The sequence below is a fragment of the Ictidomys tridecemlineatus genome, unplaced genomic scaffold, assembly GCF_052094955.1.
Source record: "Ictidomys tridecemlineatus isolate mIctTri1 unplaced genomic scaffold, mIctTri1.hap1 Scaffold_157, whole genome shotgun sequence".
NCBI classification, from domain to species: Eukaryota; Metazoa; Chordata; class Mammalia; order Rodentia; family Sciuridae; genus Ictidomys; species Ictidomys tridecemlineatus.
This window is the reverse complement of record NW_027521377.1, coordinates 722,634-736,166: the sequence shown is the minus strand read 5'-3', so window position 1 is coordinate 736,166 and position 13,533 is coordinate 722,634.

The following is a 13,533-nucleotide window of genomic DNA, read 5'->3' as shown; positions in this document are numbered from 1 at the left end:
GAGAAATCATAAATCTTCTGAGAAATGAAGAGTGCCAGCAGATGTAGTGATTAGGGAGGTGTAGGGGAGAGAGCTCGGACCAGGAGTCAAGAATCCTGGACTCGTTCTGTCTCATTCTATTGACCTTTCAAAAAATCACTCCTGGCCCTTGAGTTCTCCCTTCTATAAACAAGTTATGAAAAAGCCAACACTTATGGTGTACCTAGTGTATGCCTGACTCTGATCTAGCACTTCACATGACCAGCTCATTCTTTTGCTCTTCAAAGGAACCCAATGGAGAGGTGCCATTATTTTCATCACTGTTCCACAAAGGCCCAGAGACAAAACATACCCATGTGGAAAAGCTGAGATCCAGTCCTGGGCTTGCTAGCTCCGGAACCCCACATTAACTAATGCCCTCTACGAACTCTTTTCTCCCCGCTTTATTTATTTATTTTTTTCTGGGCTCCAAATGGAACTCAGGGCCTCACACATTCTGGGCAAGGGCTCTATCCGAGTTCCACCCCCAATCTCTGCTCTTCATCCTGTTTGATAGATCCTGTAATAGATGGTTTCTGAGGCTCTTTACCAAATCACAAGTTATGTTCAAGCTGGAACTTGAAGATAACTTAGCTGGATGTGCTCATGTTTCCAATAAAGAAACCAAGAGAGGCATTCAAGTGCCCAGCAGTGGGCAAGCATCCAGCCCCAATATAGTCGTGGTGTGATTCAAGGTCACAGGAAGGAGGAGAATTCATTTGCCAGCCAGCTGTTCCATCACAACCATGCCACACCCACAATTGCTGCATGAGTCTTGGGTGTTTCTATATTATCCAAAACTCCTGGGACATTTGCATTTACTGGCCATGCAATCTAAGCTGAAGTTCTTGACTTTTAGGGTACCCATATAGATGCCTCCTGGAATCTTGTGAATGGTTCAGCTCATTTTGCAAGTAAAAATAGATGTGCATTTCACTTTCTGGGGGGAAGGGATTATGAACACTCTGAAGCTCTTGCACAAATCTCTAGAGATCTATGAGCTTCAAATTGCGAAACTTCTACTCCAGCTAATGAGAACGCCAGAGAAGAATGGAGTGGAAAGAATTCTGAAGAATCAAGACAAAAAAAAAAGTCAAGTAAAAGTACCAAAGACCTGTGTGTGACAGAGCAATAGGCAAGCAGGACTGGGATCCAGGCATCCACGCTTTCTCCTCTATTTTCTCTTTCAGGTTAGGAAATAGAAGGTATTTGGCCCTTTTGCTTGACCTTCTGTCTCCTGAGACATTCTTCAGAACCTTTTCTACTCCCTTCATCCTACCCTGATTTTCCTCTTTGGTTGGAAGGTCCACACTCTAGTCGGGTCACATCTATATCCCTGTTTTGGTCAGCTTTTCCACTGCTGTGACTAAAGGATCCAACCAGAACACCTGTGGTGGAGGAAGACTTTACTGGAGGGCCCACGGTTTCAGAGGTCTTAGTCCATAGAAGGCCAGCTCCATTCCTCAGGGCTCGAAGTGAACCGGAGCATCATGGCAGAAGAGGGTGGAGAGGGAAGCAGCTCCCATGACGAACAGGAAGCTGGGAGAGAGACTCCACTCGGCAGACACATATATACCCAAGGCCACGACCCAGTTCCCCCTCCTCCAGCCACAACCTAGCACTTCAGTTACACTCAGTTAATCCCTATCAGAGGATTAAATCACGGATTGGGGTAAGGCTCTCACAACCCAATCATTTCTCCTTGGAACCTTCTTGCATTGTCTTACATGTGAGCTTTTGGGGGACACCTCACATCCAAACCATAACAACCCCTCCCTGCTAGAATGGAAGTACCATGAGGACAGGACCTGCTTGCTCTTATCCAGTATGTCCTCCATGCCAGCTCAGTATGGACACATGGCCAGCGTTCAGACAGCATTTGAGGGATGATTGTCTATTGACCGTGCTGGAGTGAGGAAGTAGAAAGTTCTACACATTAGCTCAAGTTGTCCTTGTCCTTGATTTTTCCTTCTGGAGTATAAGGTCAGAGGTAGGTATGACAAATGACCTGGATTAGGTCCCGTTCCCTTGGAACAGACCCAGAGATGGGAATTGTCGTGTGGGTGGCTTATTGCAGGTCTGCTGTCAGACAACACCTGTGGGGATGTGAGGGAAGCAGCCCAGAGCTGGAGGAGAAGCTCCGCAAGGCTCTGGTCCATGCTCAACTTGATAAATAGCACTGCAGATGGTCCCACGTTCAGACAAATGAGTTGTTCTTTTCTCCCCCTATGTCCTTTAAACCATATCATCTAAGACATTTTAAGTGGACCAGCTCCCACTGGGGACAGCAGAGAACGGTTCTCAGGAGACAGATGCAATTGCAGGCTTGAAACTCCCAAATCCCAGAAGCTGGGGACAAAATGCATGGCTCAGAAAGGAGAGCCAGGTTGCTGGGCACGGTGGCCCATGCCTGTAATCCCAGTGGCTCAGGAGACTAAGGTAGGAGGATCATGAGTTCAAAGCCAGCCTCAGCAATTTAGCAAGGCCCTCAGCAACTCAACTAGATTTTGTCACTAAATAAAATATAAAAAGGGCTGGAGACATGAATCAGTGGTTAAGTGCCCCTGGGATCAATTCCTGGTACCAAAGAAAAGAAAAAGGAGAGCTGGGTGGTCCCAGACTGTCCAGCACGTACTGTGAATGCCTCACATCAATTGCACCAATCAGTGGGCCCTGCCTAGAGCGTTGCATAGAGAAAAGGGCAGAAGCCAATCCCCTGCTTGGTCAAAAAGCTACCCAGACGGATTAGCCCTGCCTGCTGAGAGAGGATTATTGCCCAGGGGGGCATCTCTTTGCCATGCTGAGCCTAAGGGGAACTCATAGCCCTGTTTATTTATGATCAGAGGCCTAGATTGGTTCAGGGATGCTGGGGGCAAGTTTATGTCACAATTTAGAATCTTAGCATATGCCAAGTCAGATTCCTGTGTTTCTATTGATTACAGGGAGAAACCAGACAGGTAGACAGTAGTTAAGAGATCATTTTTTCAAATTAAAACATAGGAATTATTGAAAAAAATCTTTGGGGCTGGGGATGTGGCTCAAGCGGTAGCGCACTTGCCTGGCATGTGTGCGGCCCGGGTTCGATCCTCAGCAGCACCACATACCAACAAAGATGTTGTGTCCGCCGAGAACTAAGAAAAAATAAATAAATGTTAAAATTCTCTCTCTCTCTCTCTCTCTCTCTCTCTCTCTCTCTCTCTCTCTCTGTCCCCCTCTCTCTCTCACTCACTCTTTAAAAAAAAAAAAAAAAAAAAGAAAAAAATCTTTGATCAATGAGATGAGAAAGTTGAAGTCCAGGGGAAAAAAATTGAATTTCCCAAAGCAATAGACAAACAAGAACTGGAATCCAGGTAGCCCTGTTCACGGGTTCATTGCTATCTCCTTTCCAACACCATAGGCTCCGTGCTCTGCTCAAAGTCAAGGTTTCTCCTGTTCCAGGGGATGTATGACATCATACCTTCAAGAAGAAGCCATAAGCTCACGTCATATATGGCTTTTAGAAAGTATCATTCAATTTAACAGAGACATTCTGGGGACAATGCATTAAACACTGGACTTGGTGGGTGGGGAATAGAATGGGAGGTATTTTTCGGTCCCTTTTGGTGTCCCTGCAATCCTGATCCATAAAACCAAGCTACTGTCTTAGGAAACATCTAAATCAAGTGGGATGGAATGTTATGAAATCAAACAAGATCTGCTTGCTTGAAGTTATATTATGTGGTCAAGGTTGGGGACATAATGATAGAAAGAGCAAAAGGTTAAAGATCCATCTGATATCCAGAAAAGGACCGCTGAGTGATAATATGCACCTCTGTTCCTAATTCTGTCAAGGAGAAAGAGTATGCAAACCTTCTGTCTTTAACAACCAAGTCAAGCAGGAAGGAATGGGGTGTGCTTCATTCTCCGGTTGCCTCTGTACTAAAGACAAGACTGACCTAATCCAGCAGGGCAGTCCCCTTCTCCTCTGCCAATGACTGCTCCAGCCGTGAACAGGTGATCCAGTTCTAGCCAATGAACACAAAGAGATGCCTATCTAGTGTCTTTGGGAAGAAGATTTCCTTCCTGAGTGAGAAGGAAGCCAGAGTTTGCTCCCACCAAGATCCTTCCTGCTTGTGTCCCTGAGTTGTAAAGATAGCCTATAGCAGCCATATTGTCACACAGAGGAGGGCAGAAGAGGAAGACTACAAGTTCATGGTGACATCACTGAGCCACTGAACTGACCCTGGTATCTCCTGTCACATGGTTTCTTGTTAAGTCAGATGCTTAATGTTCATATGGATTAAATCATTGTCAGGTTTATGGTTTACACCCAAAGTCAGCCATATTTCTGTGAAGATTCAGATGGTAAATATCTTCAGTTTTGTGGGCTCTATGATCTCTGTCACAAGTACTCAATTTAGCCAGCTGAAAATAGCCATAGACGATCCATGTAAATGAAAGTGTTATTTACACAAATAGGCAGCAGACAAGATTTGGTCCATGGGCCATAATTTTCCAACCTCTGGTTTAAGTCATCAGTAGTTCATGTCACAAATATTTATTAAGAGCTTCCTATATGCCATGGCAGCTCTAGGTGCTGGGGTACAGCAGGGATCAAAACAGATCAAGTCTTTGCTTTCCAAAGCTTATCTGCTGCTCAGGGAGGCATGAAATACACAAATGAATAAAGAAGGTAATTACAGATTGTCATAAATGCTGGGTGGAAGTACCCTGTTGTGATGGGGAGTTTGGAGGTTAGGCAGAGTGTTGATGGCGGAGCCAGTAGAGATGGGCTCATGAGAAAAAGTGCTTTTGACAAGGTGACATTTGAGACCTAAAAATGAGAAGGAACTTGTTATATAAGAAACAGGAAGATCTTAGAATTGAAAATGCAAAGGCTTAAGGGCAGGAGTGCCTTTGGCTTATTTGGGGACCCAAAGGGAGAGAAGCAAGGCAGGGATCAAATCATGTGGGATCCTGGATCCTGGGAAGAAATATGAACTTCATGCTACGATGTTGCAGGGTTCTACATAGGAGGATGGCATAGTGATGATTTTTTTAAAATAGATTTCCTTTTTTCTTTCTTCTTTTCTTTCTTCCTGCCGGGGATTGAACCCAAGGATACTTTACCACTGAGCCATATCCCCAGCCTGTTTATTTTATTTTTTTATTTTGAGATGGGGTCTCCCTAAATTGCTTAGGGCCTCACTAAGTTGCTGAGGTTGGCCTCCAACTTGCAATCCTACTGCCTTGGCCTCCCATGTCACTGGGTTATAGGTGTGCACCATGGTCCCCTAATGATTTATATTTTAAAAACACCAATATGGCTGTTCGTTCATATGGATTAAATCATGGTCAGGTTTATGGTTTACACCCAAAGTCAGCAATATTTCTGTGAAGATTCAAATAGTAAATATCTTCAATTATGAAATAGGGTGGGGCGAGAGTCAACAGCAGTGACAGGAGAGATGCTATTGCAACACCCCAAGAATTTTATTAGGAGTTTCTTAAGTCAGCCAAGTTATGGTGACAGTGGGTCTCCATTGGATGGTAGACACGAGCTAAGAGAGGAAAACCTGGGAACAAGAAGAGCCAGAAAAAAGACTGCAGACAGACAGGCAGGCTTCTCTGTGAGGATGCTCATGAGGCCATAGTCTAATAAGGTCTAGGAACAGTATTGCCTGGTGCCAGGAGTCAAGAGCTGTGGTGGGCACTCTCTGCCCTACCCCTAGCACACCTGCTTCTCCTGAGTCGAGGAAAGGGTGACCCAGCTTAGTGATGGCTGCAGGCCACCTCAGGCAGGGGTGGTGAGCCATACGCTGACCATTGTGCCATCCAGCTTCCCTTTTACCAAGTCTCACTCCATAGCACCCAACCAAAAAAGGGCATTAGCAGGGGTCGAGGGAGCAGCCCTGGCTGGATGGTGTATGTATCCCTCACTTTGTTCTACAGAGGATTTGAGATAGCTTTTGAGAAACACAGGTAACAAAATAGAAAGGTATAAATTAAATATATCGAGACTAAGGAAAATATAAATCAGATAAAATATCAAGACCAGAGGGCAACAGAGGAAAAACTAAAATGTGGGTTACATTACATCCTGCCAGCTGCCACCACAGAAAAAGGATGATCCTGAGTCCTATGATCTTATTTGTATTCCCTCCAGCTTACACAGCTTCCCATACATAACCAACCTTTGGGGCGCCACATGGTAACCCCAGGCCTGGTGGAGGTGGCCATGATGAGGGCACCACCATCTTCACCCACCTCAGTCAGTGGTGATCACAAGAACAATGTCTCCTCCATTCTGGGAGGTGGGGGCGGGAAAAGGGCAGCTGATTTTCACAATTTTCTACTCAATTGCTTTGTTCTCGTCTCAGTTTAGCTTAATGATTTCCCAATCAGATCTGAATCTTTTCCCATTAGTAAAATCAAAATGCTAATGAGCAGGGCAAGTGCAACCCAGACCTGCCATGGCATTCTAGATTGATGAGGGGGAAGGCAGTTCAGTTCCTGGTGCCAGAGGTCCCGGAAGTGGGTCAGGGCTGGAGTGAAGCTAACAAGGGTGCACCTGGATGAAATTCAGCCAGCGGTGGCCAGACTGGCTTTGGCTCCGATCCAAAGCTACATGTCCCTGAACCCAGACTAGGGAGCTCAGTGCACGGCTCAGGCTCTGGTCACTTTGGGCAAGTCACCTCTCTTCTCAGCGCCCCCTCAACACAGTAAAGGCAGCTAGATTATCAGGGAGGGTTAGCCCCCAGGCTGGAGGAAGGCAGTCTGCAGTCCCCAAAGGGGAGAGATAACTGTCATGGCAACACAGCCACAAAATTTTTCTTCATCGGCAATTACCTCCCTATACCCATCTCTCTGCCCATCCTTCTCTGACCATTGCCCTCCTTCTTCCATCATCCTGTGGGCCCTCCTTGAGCCTCTGCCCTGCTTTTGTCTTTGGGCCTTTGGGAGGGGTCTCTCTGGGGTCACTCTGACCAAGCAGTCTCTCCTCTCTGGCTTGGGGCTCTCAAAATCCTTCTGTTGTGCACCGTCTCCCCAAGCAGGACAGGCCGCTCCCTATGAGACCTGCCACCCTACAGCCCACCATCTCCAGGCCAAGACCTGGTTTTCATGCACCATCTGCAGGTCTCTGAGGATCCACAGGGTCCAGCCGGCTGTGCTCAGCCAGCAGCTCTGGCTGGCTGATCCAGGTACAGCACCTGCTTCACCTGTTCACGGCCCACCTTCCTCCCTTGAACCTGATGGATTGACAGGCACGTCACAAGAAACAGCCTGGGGTCCTGAGGAAGGGAGAGCAACTCCTCCCAGTTTTCCCAGTTAGGATTAAAAGTCCCAGATTCTGGAAACTTCTTCCCTCCTGGATAAACTGGGATGGCTGGTTCTGCTGCACAAGAACTAGATTTAGAAAATAAGATACAGCTCCAGGTCCCAGCTGGGTTGTGTACTACCTGTAACCACGGGCAACACACATCTTCCTCTCTGTAGACTTAGGGCTGCCAGCCCTTCCCGCCTACTTCTCAGGGCTGTTCTAAGGGTCACATCAGATAATGGATGTGAAAGCGCCTAGTGAACTCTAAAGCATCAGACAGACGTAAGGGGGCTTTATTACCCAGTGTTTATGACCCAGAGGCCAGAGTATTAGCAATTTCAATTAATCAAATAAATGGAGAAGTAAATTGGTTTTATAGAAACAGATTCCCACACCTCACCTCGGGTTCAGGGCTGGGGCACAGCAAAGGAAAAAGTCCAAATTCTCATAGCTCTGACTGGGCTAAACCCAAACCAGAGCTTACCCAAGCCCACCAACGGCTCCGGAAGCCCAAAATATGCCCAACTGGTAATAGCAGCCTAATCTCCAAGTCAGGGTCTCATCCACATCTTTTCTCAGCCACAGAGAAATCCCAAGCAGTGGATTCTGAGTTGCCCGTGATGTAGCTGGGGTGAAACTGGACACGTGAGCTGAGCATCATTGATGGGGGCTTCATGGGGTGCATGAGTTGCCCTTGGAATACAGGTACTGTGGAGCTCAGGGCTTCCAAACCCCTCAGGCATGTTCTCTCAGACTATAAGTGAGTCCTCTGTCCTGCAGTGTCTGTTATAGAGCTTGTCCTCCGCCACTGATGTAACACATGACCTCAACAGGACAGGCACTGTCTTGGAGTTCGAATCCTGATGCTTAGAGCTGAATGAGGACTTGGCTATGAGAAGCGGGATACCTTCTTCCCTCCTGGAAGGAAGGGCATGGCTGGGGTGTAGAAGAAGCTCAGTGTGATCGAGAGCTAGCATGGTGCCCACTCTAAAGGCACTTGGCTTGTTGGTGCCCACATAGAAGCAGTCGTAATAGAAGGCCTTCTAAGTCCACAGCAAGAAACCAGGCTATCCGTGCCCATGTGGACTTGGGCAGGCTAAGTGCCAATCTCATCAATAATTTGTGAGCGAGGTCTACTGTGAACAATTTGTAATGCAAATCATCTGTCCCTGTATAATTAAGAACAGACAGGATGCAGCGCCAGTTTATGAGTTTATGGAATGAGGCACTGAATCCAGTGAAGAAAAACAACAATAGCAAAACAAAACTATAAGCCCCCTCTCCCCAAGGCTTGGCTAATCCAGGAGATGGTCAGAAAAGAATCTTTGTCTCAGACCAAGCCACGGGCAGACTGCATCTTCAGAATCAGCCTTTGTGGAAGTTACTGGATTCCCCATCCTCTTTCCACATGGGAGTGGGGTGAAAGCCAGCCAACCCCCAGCCCCACGCCTCTCTCTCTCATTCCCAGTACTGGTGGTGTAATTTGCTGAAGACTTTCACTTTGAAAAGCCAGCCGTAGTGAGAACTCTAGGGATTTGTCTCCATTAAAATAACAGCGCCTTTTTTTTTTTTTAACATCAGAGAAGTTTTAAAAGTGTAAAATATTCTTAAAGTTCATCTCCTTATTTTGTAAAGGGGGAAACAGAAGCCTGGGGTGTGTCTGAGGGGGATGGAGCATGGAGACCAGTCAAGCACGTTGTTAGAGAAACGAAGATTGAAGTGCATTCTGATTCTAGATGTGAACTCTTGGCAAGTAGCTACTGAATAATTACTGTGGGCAAGCCACTCTTCTAAGAGCTTAACATGGATTCCTTATTTCACCCTTATAAAAAACTTAGAAGGTCATTGTTATTAGTAACTTCATTTTGCAGATGGCAGAACAAAGGCATGGAGAGGTTAAGTAACTTGGCTGGGGTCACACATTAGGCAGACTAAACTGAGACTAGACCTCAGGCTCTGGATGCCATGCTCTTCAACAAACACTTCTGGGCTGGCCTGCCTCTCAGCTGAGCAGGTTCTGGAACCTTCTGGTGCTTGAAAAGTTACTCATTCATGGCCTGACTCTGGCTTTTTTGCTCATTCTTTTAAAGTGTATTCATTGATGCATTCACTTATTTATTGAGCATTTACTACATATGCAATTCTCGGGGCTCCCAATAAGCAACACCCAGCTTCTGCAGTCATAATCCTCTCCTAAGTGGTGATTTTTTATTTTTTCAGAATATGGTCATTTTTTATGACTGCTGTTAAGAAATCACTGCAAACTCCGGGGCTTAAAACTACACCCATTTATGAACTCACAGTTCCAGAGGTCAGAGTACAAGCTGTCTTGACGGGGCTGTTTATTGAGAGTCTCACGGAGTAAAGTCAAGGAGTCAGCTGGCCCTGGTTCTTTTCTGAAGTCTTTAGGAAAAAATCCATTTCAGGGATCATGGAGATTGTTGGCAGGTTTCTGTTCTATGTGGCTAGAGGACAGAGGGTCTCAGCGGTCATTCTCAGCTTCAAGAGGCTGCCCTCCTTCCTTGGCCCAGAGCCCCATCTTTAATACCAAGAGCAGAGAGTCCTTGTGCTCTGAGTCTCTGCCTTCACCTCAGTCCTCTTCTGCTTTTAAAGACACCTGGAATCATACAGAAGCCATGCAGGTCATCTGGGACAGTCTCCCTATTTTAAGGTCAACTGATCGGTAACCTAAATTATCTGTAAAGTCCGATATGGGGTGAATGTAACATATTTATGGGCATGAATCTCATCCTATTTGAGGGCCTTAGAGTGTGGTTGTAGAAATGAGGGCATCATTAGATTCTACTAACCATATACATTAAATGGATGGTACCTAGGTGACCTTTATGCAGATGACACTCTCTCTGGTTTGTAACTCAGAGTCCCCTAAGCCATATTGGAGTTCCTTTTTGTACCCTGAGGAGCAGCTAGCAGAAGACACTATTATCAACTTAAGGAGTATTATCTGAGAAGAAACAAGAGTTCAAAGCTAACTGGAGAAGCTCCTGGGTACCCCAGGATCACCAGAGGAAATAGTGCCGAACTGGGATTACTCAATGGATTTCACTCAATGGTTTCACTCAAATAGTTTCACTCCCAATCTGAGCTTGACCTCGAGGGTCAGGGAGCCATTAGGACCCTCGACCTCACTTTGCTAATGCAACCCATCCTTGGTGTAACAGACCTACTGTCCAATTTGCCTGCTCTGGACCCTGGCCCCTCTGTGTCCACCAGGAGCATCATTTTCATTCTTCTATGACATGGATGAGATCTGTGGAGCTGTTTCTGCTCAGATCTGCAACTCTCGCTTTCCCTCCCTATGTGCACGTACCTCTCTCCTGACCATGGTCCAAGCTCTGCTCTGATGGAACCCCAAGCCTGAAGCCACAGCAGTGCTGCACTCCTGACTCTGAGCCTTACCTGCCAACTGCACTCTTGCTGCTTGCCCCACCCACTTGGTTGGATTCTGCTGGGATTAATACTAATCTATACAGAGGCTGAGTTCTCTGTGTCAGTTTAAATACTGTCACGTGGGCTGTGGTCAAGTTATCACCTGTGCACACTGACCTCAGGGTTCAGGCTAGAACTTTATAGGCTTCTGAGGGTGGAATGATACATCCCCCATAGCCCTGGATATATCTCTCTTCTCTACCTCCTACTCCAGAGCTATGCAGCTGAGGTCCCAGCATGCCCTGGGCCAAACACCCAAGTCACCTGTATCCTGCAACCATCTCTAAGGTCATCCTAGGACTAGGGGAGGATGAAGAAGAAGCTAGAGAATCCTGATCTCACCTGTCTCCTCTCTGCTGTGACATGCACAGCATGGTTTACTGTGGTTCCTGTTTCAGGTCACAGGCCCAGTGCTAGCTCCACTCCTTTAATTACCAAGTGCTAAACTATTTGAATTCTGATGTCCTTTTAGCTCTGACCACTGGCAACCTTGGCATAATGCAAAGTTGGCACCTACCAAACAGGACTGCCCTGTGGAGTCTCTAGTGCCATCACAGAAAGGCCATACGGGGAAGTTGAGGTAGTGAAGTTGTACTGGTATGGAAGAGGAGGGAGGATTGAGGTAAATGAAAGAAGGGACCAATCTAGTAATATCGACTGAACCCAAACTGTGTCTGAAAATGAGTAAAGGCTGCCCCCCAAAACCTGTCTGAATTTTTCTTTGGTGTCCCTTAGGCACTGTGTCTATGACCTTCATCCTTCTGTTAGTCCCATTTTCCCTCTCATCCATTTCCCTTTGTCCAAAGTCTTCATTCAAACTCAAGGTATAAATTACTAATATTGTAAGTGAGTCTTTAAAGTAAAGCAACAGGCCTGGTGCAGTGGCGCACTCCTGTAATCCCAGCTACTTGGGAGGCTGAGACAAGAGGATCACGGGTTTAAAGCCAGCCTCAGCAATTTAGCGAAGCCCTAAGCAGCTTATAAAGACCCTGCCTCAAAATAAAATGTAAAAAGGCCTGGGTTTGTGGCTCAGTGGTTAAGCACCTCTGAGTTCAATCTCTGGTACCAAAAAAATTTTTTTATAAAAAATAAAGTGTGGGGCTAGGATTGTGGCTCAGTGGTGGAGCGCTGGCCTAGAATGTGTGAGGCACTGGGTTTGATCCTCAATATCACATAAAAATAAATGAATAAAATAAAGGTATGGTGTCCATCTACAACTAAAAAAATTTTAAAAATAAAATAAAGTAACAGAGTGAGAAGAAAGTTTAGAGATTATCTAGCCCAACCCATTCTATAGACATAAAAATTGAGCTTGACAGAATTTAAGGGTTAGTTTGAGTCCCTGCCAGGTTCAAAAACCTTGCAGGACTAAACCACATGTATCCACTGTGCTGTCACTGGCTGGTGATAATCTGTCAATGGGGAACAAAGCTAGGAGCATTTGGAACTTCTCACCACACCTGACTCAGAGCACACAGCTCAACCAGGCTGGAAAAGGTTCAGATATAAAGTGAGTGCAGGGGCCTCTGCATTGCCAGCAGAGTGGGTTCCCGAGGTCCCCTGTAAGCCAGCTGTTTAGGAGGCAGAATATATGTTCCTGCAGAAATTCAGCACCGTGCAGCCAGCCCAGTCCTGAGTGTTCTCTGTGTGAGGCTGTGAGTGGATGCTGGCAGCCCAGGTCAGAGCCTGTTCAGGCTGGATGCCGGGCGGGGTGGGGGGGCTTAAAAATGCATTCATCTTACACCCCAGGGACCAGAGGCACACCCATGGCTGCTCCTGCAGACCATTCTCCTCTCCCCTGTGGATATCTCCTGGGATTGGGGCCAGAACCACAGGAGTAGTAGTGGAGAGGGGCTGATGCTGGAGAGGCTGGGGCATGATGTGCAGTTGGAGCAGGGTCTCTGCCTGCTGCTAGCTTGTAGGTGGGTATCTCTCAGTTCAGGCCCTAGTTCCTAGATGGGGAACAGGGGCATTGACAAGAGTACATTGTAGGGGACTGGTTCTCCACTGCTGGTTTCTCACACTGCACCCAGATTCACGGTGCACTCAGATTTCTGGGTTCAGGGCCACCACCCTGAAATGTGTGATTTACTGATGCAGGGAGATGCCCAAGAAAAACCGATGCACAGTCAGTGTGGGTAGTGAATTCCAGGGCACGAGTGAGCTAGGCCCTGCTGTCTCTAGGGCACAGGAGGATCTCTTGGCAACATTTGGATCCCATCTCTTGTGGACCCGCTCCCCATGCCTCCTCCATGCCCTCCCTCTCCTCAATTCCCCTGCAGATAGAGCAAAGCTGTTATTCAATAGGAAATGCTTCTGTTTCCTCCAGGTGCACAGTGATTCAAGGGCTGCACTTAGACCTGGGGCCAAAGAGGGGAGCGCAGAAAGCTCTTGAAACCTCAGACTTCTCTTAACTAAAACGCAGCTCACTTTGCTCCATTGCATCACTGAGAGGAGACTTCCCTTGGGCGATGTGTATAAAACACACAGGGCTCAGTGTTCACTGTCATTCTCTCCAGCCCTATCACCTGGGTACCAGGTGGGTGGTGGAAAGGAAAAGCAAAGGGTAGAAGGTAAATGTAGCAGCTCCAAAAGTCCACAAGGAAGGCACAGAATCATTCCAAGGATAATGATTAATAGAATCTAGTGCATACTAACTTCCGGGCACTTATCACCTGAGCATATTACACGTATCATCTCATGTAACCCCTCGATGCTCTGGAATAGGTGCTATTGTCACCCTTGATCGGTGGAGCAGGAAACAG